The sequence below is a fragment of the Budorcas taxicolor genome, chromosome 16 (genome assembly GCF_023091745.1).
Source record: "Budorcas taxicolor isolate Tak-1 chromosome 16, Takin1.1, whole genome shotgun sequence".
In the NCBI taxonomy this organism is placed as follows: domain Eukaryota; kingdom Metazoa; phylum Chordata; class Mammalia; order Artiodactyla; family Bovidae; genus Budorcas; species Budorcas taxicolor.
The window spans coordinates 20,841,491-20,849,816 of NC_068925.1; positions in this window are offsets into that span (position 1 = coordinate 20,841,491).

An 8,326-nucleotide genomic window follows, 5' to 3' on the forward strand; every position below is an offset into this window, starting at 1 on the left:
CCTAAATGCCCATCAACGGGGGAATGAATAAAGATGCGGTACCTTTACACAACGGAATATCACTCAGCCATAGCAAAGCACAATGTCATTTGCAGCAACATGGATGGACTTAGAAACAGTCACACTGAATGAATTAAGTCAGAGAAAAACAAATATCATATGATTATCACTTATATGTGAAATCTTTTTTAAAAATGGTATAAATGAACTTATTTACAAAACAAAAGCAGAAAAATAGAAAACAAACTTACAATTACTCATGAGTAAGTAGGGAGTGATAAACTGGGAGGTTGGGATTGACATATACAGACAACTATATATAAAAGAGATAACTAATACAGACCTTCTGGGTAATCAGGCTAACAAAGTTGTTAACATTTTAAAAGAATTGTATCATCTGTTCTTAAGCAATTTGTGCCAATTATATTCTATCAGGCTATTTACTGATAAAAATGAGAAACATCTACTGTAAGGTAAACAAGGATAAAGAACTTTTACAATGAACAATGAGCATGCTTATTGAGAAAAGTGTCTACATCACACACTCTGCCATATTATACAATGTCTCCAAATGTGTATTCACCATTCAAGACACAGAAGTCTGTTCAGTGTGGAAACAATGCAAAATATACTGCTATTTAAACTAATTCGAGGGGTGGGGGGGTGGTTTTCTCTCTTTGTGAGTTACAACTCAATTTCTACATAGTTACAAAATGACACACTGACCTGGTCTAGAATTTATCCCTAATTTTTTTCTGGCTTGGGTTAGATAAGAGATTTGAGTACACTGACATCAGAAGAACAATTTACAGGATATAAGCACAGGATTGACCCTTCTAAAATATTGATTAAATTCTGTAGAACAGTATTTTGCCTCACATTCCCTCCTTCCCAAGTAGCCAACCTGTTTGCTCATTGTCTTGGGGGGCATGGAGGGGCAGTTAAGATAGGGAAGTAAAAATGGGCAGGGGTAAAAGAGCTCTCTTCACGATTTTGATTTGAAAATGCCTAAAGCCCTTAAGAAGAAATGGCAACCACTCCAGTATTCTTGCCTGGAGAATCGCATGGACAGAGGAGCCTGGCAGGCTACAATCCATAGGGTTCCAAAGAGTTGGAAATGACTAAAGCAACTTAGATCCTGATGCTGGGAAAGATTGAAGGCACGAGGAGAAGGGGATGGCAGAGGATGAGATGGCTGGATGGCATCACTGACTCGACGGACATGAGTTTGAGCAAGGTCCAGGCATTGGTGATAGACAGGCAGGCCTGTTGTGCTGCAGTCCGTGGGGTCTGGACACACGGACTGAGCAAGACACAACTGAGCAACTGAACTAACAAACTAAAAGGGACTTAGCATACTAAGCCCTTAAGGGGCTTTCTGATGGCTCAGCAGGAAAGACTCCACCTGCGATGCAGGAGACATAGGAAATGGCAACCCACTCCAGTATTCCTGCCTGGAAGATTCCAGGACAGAGAAGCCTGGCAGGATACAGTCCATGGAATCACCGAGTCAGACATGACTTAGCAACTGAACAATAACAAAAAGCCTGTGAGAGAATGAAGAGTCAGAAGATGTTTATGGGCAGGGACACTGAGAATTGTACATAGCAGGGTTCCCTGTCAGTCTTTCCAGAATACTGCCCAACCTATGCAACTTTGGACACAGGCTATGGAGGAGTGCAGGAACCTAGGAAAGGAAGGGAAAAAAGCCACAATAGTTTAAACATCAGAAAACTGAACAGTGGGGTGGGTCCTTTGCTAAGTCAGAACTTCCCAAGATCATTTTACAGAATCTGAGAGCATAATTATATGCCTTGTTCCTGGGGAGAGGTATCACAAAATGGTGGCGAGCTCACCAAGAAAGAAAGGCAACAGTGAGTTTAGGCAGGGCGGGACCAGAAACAACCTCATAGATACTACCTGCACCCTGCAATGGCTGTCTCCCATAAGCCCACAGTATTGTGCTGACTGAGGGGAAAGATGATGTCTCCATGACAACATGCTTGCATCAAGAGCCAAGGAAGAAACTGAGCACTAGCCTTCTCAGTGGGCCAAATACTTCAGGTCACTGTCTCCTTTCTAGGGATGCTCCACAAAAACTTAGTTGCAATTTTGAAGAAAACTATAAGCTGAATTGAAGTTAACAAAAATAAATACATTTCTGACACACCTCAACTCCAGAGTTTGAAGGTACTAGAATGCACTTACTACGGTTCTGCTTGATGGGCTCTCAGACCCTGATTAGCACAAGAATAAGGGGAGCTGGGCGGAAACTAGAGATTTAATGTCTCCTGGGCATTTTTAAGTACTAGAACCTTTACTAAGCACTTTATTTATCCTAGAAATAAAACCACTGGGAGAGAACTTACCTATATTTTTATAAATGAAAAAGTTGAGGCTCACAGAAATAATCTGCCCCTAAGTACTCAGGTGGTAACTGAGTTAGGGTTCCAATCCAAGTCAGCCTCTCTTTAGAGGCTACAAACCTGGGCTTCACCCCCAGACTTTATCAAATTCATCATGCCTGTCTCACAACCCCCAATCACTGTACAAGTTCACCAAGAATCCAGACATGCGGTCTCTTTTTTTTCATCCCACTTAGCTATGAATCTGCTCCAATCAGCAAGAGACTACACCAGGGCACTGGGGTCACCAAGATCCTCCCCGTTCTGAAATCTAAGAAATCCTACTTACTGTTTGTAACCTTCATTCCTTTCTTTCTCATTCCTTCACTTCTATTATGCCAACAGCAGGAGCTCATGAAGACGATTAATCCCTGTATTGTCATCCCTCACTATCCCAGGCTGGCCTCTCCACCATATAATCCTGCCTACACCTCAGACTCATTATCTCAAGCACCTTAACACTGCTCTAACTTCGTTACTTGCTTTTCCGCCCTATCCTGCCTGTCCTCACTCAGATGTAGCCTTCTATTTTCCATGTATAAACTGCTAACTGTTGCTGCAGAAAACGCCTGGCTATATGGTTTACTGGCATCATCGCTAGTTCAGTGGCGCTCTCTCGAACACTGTCTGGTAGTTTGGGAATGACAGTTTCCACCCAGCTCCCCCTTATTCTTGTGCTAATCAGGGTCTGAGAGCCCATCAAGCAGAAATATAGGAAGTGCATTCTAGTACCCTCAAACTCTGTAGCTGAGGTGTGTAAGAAATGTATATATTTTTCTTAACTAAACTTCAATTCAGCTCATAGTGTTTACATTCATCTTGCATTCCCCTCCCCATGGTAACAATCCACACTCCCTAAAGCCCTCCAAAATCCCCCAGTTCCTCTTTCACAGCACATGATAAACATGCTGGCATCCCTGCAGACGATCCCTTTCATCCTTACCTCTCATTTCCAAGAAGAGAACTGTCTCTTAACTCTACATCAGAAACTCTCAATTTCTTCTCCTTCCAGATGTTGCTCCTTGAAACATACTTTAAGATTAGGGCTTCAACAACTCCTCTGGTGCTTTTTTTGAACTAAAGGATTCTAAATGTTTTTCATTCATATGTATTTGTTTTTTTTTTTAATTCATTCATTGATATATAATGCATATAAAGAGAATAGTAATTTTGCTCTTGCAGTAAGATGTTCTGTCTCTTCAAACGTGGTGAAAGCAGAACCTGTCCTTTGTCTCCACGGCCACGGCCTTTCTTTTGTCCTTGTGTCTATGCCACGCCACTGAAGACACCCTCCCTAAATCACTTCTCTCCCTTCGGTCAAGTGCACTAGCTTGTTTTCAGTCCTGTTTCTGTCACTTTCTACCAAGCTTGTTAATGTTACCTATTCCTACTTTTAAAAAACTGTTCCTCACCTGACTTCCAGATAACTTCATTTCTGTCTTTTACAGAAATCCTTTTTGGATTTTCAGGTTCTTCCTACAGCCTTCAAGTATTCGTTTCCCTTTTTTGTTTGCAGTTCCAAATAAGAATCACCTGGGGCACTTTTATTAGCACTAAGCTGCAAATTAGAATTACCTGAGGGGTCATTTTAAAGCAGGCTGAAGCTGTATCCTCCACACCCCCCCCCCCCCATATAGCTCTCAACCCCCATATTCCTGCAACCTAAATACCTACTGTGTAAAAGCAGAAATCTTTGAGCCAAAACCTTTTCATTTTTCCTCATTCTTCACATCACACTGATCAACACAGCCCTTTGATTCTACCTAAGAAATGTCTCCAAAAATCTCTTCCTCCTCACTTCATTATTCAGACTTTTCTTGAATGTTACCACTTTATGACTGTAACTCAGTATCTGAACATTGTTGCCAGAGTAAGCTTTTTATTTATAAAATACATACTAGAAAATGGGCTTCCCTGGTTACTGGGGTGGTAAAGAATCTGCCTGTGATGCAGGAGACCTGGATTCGATCCCTGGGTCAGGAAGATCCCCTGAAAAAGGAAATGGCAACCCACTCCAGTAATCTTGCCTGGAGTATTCCATGGAAAGTGGAACCTGGTCGCAAAGAGTCAGACACGATGGAGTAACTTACACTTAACTCTTGCGCTAGAAAATGAAGTAACATTTGATTAAGGGCCAAGACTATGCCAGACACCATTCTAAGAATTATGCCTGCTTGATTTATTTACATCTCACATTAGCACTTTGCCTGTATTATCTCTGTTTTATAGATGAAAGGCAAGTGAGAAGAAACTTGCCTAAGTTTATATACCTAAGAAGCAGCAGAGCTGGGATTCAGCTCCAGGCACTGGAGCTCATCACCATTTCAGTGTACTGTAGTCTGGTTACATTGTTCTCCATCACGAAGGTCTTGGCTTTTTCTAGATTGCCTACAAAACAAACTCGAGCATGGCATACAACTCGTTTCAGATTATTTCCACCTGCCAGCCTCTCCCTCTTATTTACTACCTGCTACGCTGCACCCTACAGGCCTGCTAATGTTGCAGTTGTCCAGCCAAGAGTCCAAAGAGCCAGAAAACAGGGAGACACGCCGGTGGTTTATCCAATGGGGAATCTTACAGGGCTGAAACCAAAGGGCCCAGCAACAGCACTGACGGCTGATGCTATGGAGGGGGAGGAGTCTACCATTGGTAGGGGGGATTGACTTCCAATTGGCTCATAGTTACCAGGGAAACCAGCGACTGGGTTGGGGAAGAGGAGGGTGGGGGGCAAGCACCTAGATGGTTACTGTTGCTGCTGCTGCTAAGTCACTTTAGTCTGTCCAACTCTGTATTGCCCCATAGACGGCAGCCCACCAGGCTCCCCCGTCCCTGGGTTTCTCCAGGCAAGAATACTGGAGTGGGTAGATGGAAGCCTTACAATTAAGAAGAACGGAGAGTCCGGTGAGTAAAGCAGGGCCTGGCTGAGCAGGGGATGCACAGAGAGCAAGAGAAGAGCCATCTAAATGGCCTGACCATACATCACCACCCCCTTCTTTGTTCTGTGAGATTTGCACTATTTTCATCCCTACCGAGTCCTCTCAGGCTCAACAACCCTGCTCCATCTGCTCTGCTTATCTGGCCTCTTTGCAGCCTCTTCCTACCCTCCATCTGACCAGGCAATGCTGACTCATCCTTTCAAAAATAATTTCAAATATTACTGATTCTGTAAAAATGTTGCAGATGCTTTCAGTAAATAGCTCTTGGCTTATTTTTTTTTCCATCACTCTTTGAACTTTTTATAGACAATGCATATTGTTTATTTTAGCTGAAAGTTCCTGAAATAGGATCTGTATTCATCTAGAGCTACTACAACAAATCAACACCAACTTGGAGGTTTAAAACATTAGAAATGCATTCTCTTATAGTTTGGGGAAGCAGGAGTGTGAAATTAAGATGTCATCAGGGATATGCCCCCTAGAAAGTTCTGGAGAGAAGTCTTCTTTGCCTTCTCCAGATTTTGGTGTTATTGGTTTGTGGTGCATAACTCCAGCCTCTGCCTTCCTCTTCGCATGGTCTATTCTGTTTCTGTGTCCTCTCCTCGTAAGAACATTAGTCATTGGATTTACAGCCCATCTTATCCGAAGGATGACTGCATCTTGAGATCCTTATGAATTACCTGCAAAGAACCTATTTCCAGATACTGTCACATTCTGAGGTTCTGCTGCTGCTGCTATGTCACTTCAGTCGTGTCTGACTCTGTGCGACCCATAGACGGCAGCCCAGCAGGCTCGCCCGTCCCTGGGATTCTCCAGGCAAGACCTCTGGAGTGGGTTGCCATTTCCTTCTCCAATGCATGAGGTTCTAGCTAGACTTAAATTTTTGTGGGAAACTATTTAACCTGGTAAAGAGTTAAATAAGAAAGAAGCAATAAATGCTTATTGTTTCGTAGGAAGTAGCATGAATGAATCGGAGAAGGCAATAGTACCCCACTCCAGTACTCTTGCCTGGAAAATCCCATGGATGGAGGAGCCTGGTAGGCTGCAGTCCATGGGGTCGCTGAGAGTTGGACACGACTGAGTGACTTCAATTTCACTTTTCACTTTCATGCATTGTAGAAGGAAATGGCAACCTACTCCAGTGTTCTGGCCTGGAGAATCCCAGGGACGGGCAAGCCTGGTGGGCTGCTGTCTATGGGGTCGCACAGAGTCGGACACGACTGAAGCAACTTAGCAGCAGCAGCTGCAGAATGGATGAATGAATGACAAATTACAGAGCTTATATCAAGACTATATAAAGAATTCTCAATAATAAGACACTTCAGTTTTTTAACTCATTTTACTTTTTTAACATCTTATTTTTTAAAAGCAGTTTTGGCTTTACAACAAAATTAAGAGGGAGGCCTAAGGATTTCTCATATAAACTGTGCCCCCACACATGAATAACATTCCCTATTATAAATATCCTTCCCTATCGTCAATGTCACTCACCAAAATGGTTTGGGTTTTTGTGGTTTTTTTTGGCCACACAGTGTGACATGTGGGATCTTAACTCCCTGACCAGGGATCAAACCTATGCTCCCTTCATCAGAAGGTCAGGGAAGTCCCCAGAATGCTACATTTTTAACAGGGGGAAAAATCTACACTGACTCACCATAATCAACTAAAGTACATACATTGTTTACTAGAGTTCATTCTTGAGGTTGTGCTTTCTATGGATTTGTACAGATACGTAATAATATATATACATCATTATAATATCATACAGAGTATTTTCATTGGCCTAAAAGTCTTCTGTGTTTGGGCTATTCATCCCTCCCTCTCCCCCCAGCCCTAGCAACCATTGATCTTTTTATTGTCTCCATTGTTATGCCTTTTCCAGAATGTCCTACAGTTGGACTCATTCAGTGTGTAGCAATTTCGAAACAGATGTTGCATCATTAGTCATTAGGAAAAATACAATGTAAAATCACAATAAGACATCGCCTCACCCCTATAAGAATGGTTAAAATTTAAAAGATCAGTTCAGTTCAGTCGCTCAGTTGCGTCCGACTCTTTGTGACCCCATGAATCGCAGCATGCCAGGCCTCCCTGTCCATCACAAACTCCCGGAGTTCACTCAGATTCACGTCCATCGAGTCAATGCTGCCATCCAGCCATCTCATCCTCTGTCGGCCCCTTCTCCTCCTGCCCCCAATCCCTCCCAGCATCAAGTAAATGATAATGATGTGCAACAAAGGAAACTCTTACAGAAAATGGTGTAGCCCCTTTGGAAAACTGGCAGCTTCTAATAAAGTTAAATATACACCACACAATTTAGCAATCTCATTCTAAAGAAATGAAACATATGTCCATATGATGACTTTTACACAAATGTTAATAGCAGCTTCATTCATAGTAACTCAGAACTGGCAACAACCAAAGTATCCATCAAGTGGTAAATGAAGGAATAAACGGCGGCACCTCCATACAATGGAATAGTATCAGCAATGGAAAAATACAAACTACCAATACCTACAACATGGGTAAATCTTTAAAAAAAAAAAAAAAAGAAACACTGCACTAAATGAAAGAATCCAAGAACCTGAGTCCAAAACCAGACTATTGCATTATTACAATATCCTAGAAAAGGCAAAGCTGAAGAGACAGAATTCAATCTGATGACCACTATGAGGTTGGGAAAAGGATGTCTTGTAAGCGTCATGCAGGCAGTTACTGAGGTTGTGGAAATATCCCCGTCTACGTGGTGATTGGAGTAAAGGTTACATGATGGTAAAGATTTGTTAAACTCAAACATTTTGAAAGAGCAATTTTGGGGACTTTCCTGGTGGTCCTGTGATTAAGACTCCATGCTTCCAATGCAGGGTATGCATGTTTGGTCTCTGGTCCAGGAACAAAGATCCCACATGCCTTGAGGTGTGGGCAAAAGACAAAGAAATAAATAAATAAATAAAATAAAAACAGCAAAATAAAAATCAGTAAACA